Source organism: Myotis davidii, unplaced genomic scaffold (assembly GCF_000327345.1).
Source record: "Myotis davidii unplaced genomic scaffold, ASM32734v1 scaffold221, whole genome shotgun sequence".
In the NCBI taxonomy this organism is placed as follows: Eukaryota; Metazoa; Chordata; class Mammalia; order Chiroptera; family Vespertilionidae; genus Myotis; species Myotis davidii.
Window position 1 is genome coordinate 3510283 of NW_006293349.1, and position 439 is coordinate 3510721.

The 439-nt window shown below is 56.9% G+C and overlaps 1 protein-coding gene across 1 annotated transcript in view; it reads right to left on the reverse strand.

Annotated features, from left to right (window-relative positions):
* Positions 1-439, reverse strand: part of NEMP2 (nuclear envelope integral membrane protein 2) — a 16213-nt gene that overhangs the window by 5122 nt on the left and 10652 nt on the right. The gene's annotated exons all lie outside the window — the stretch shown is intronic.

Here is a 439-nt window from a genome sequence, read left to right on the forward strand (position 1 = left end):
TGTGGGGGTGGAGGGGGCGGTGGTGTGTGTGTGTGTGTGTGTGTGTCAGTGCCCAGGGTGTGTGTGTGCGCGCGCGTGCGTGCGTGTCGGTGCCCAGGGCGTGTGTGTTGGTGATTTACACCAGCTCTCGCTCTGCCGCGCGCTCAGGACCGGAAGTGCTTTCCTACCAGGGAGACCCAAAGGGAGCCTCTAATACAGATGCTAATGACAATGAACAAGGTCTTCACCGATTATTTATAAATGAGCGCTGAGATGTTTGTGGGCCGTTCACATGTTAATTTAAAGGAGACTCCCTCATGGAAGTGAGCGTCGGAATCACCAGCAGGGGTGGGGGGGGGGGGGGGGGTCCTGAGTGCATTTTTCTGGGGGATCTGGACCTGAAAGGCTTTTCCCTGACAAGATCCTGGGGGCTGATGTACTAGTCCAGGGACCACTCACG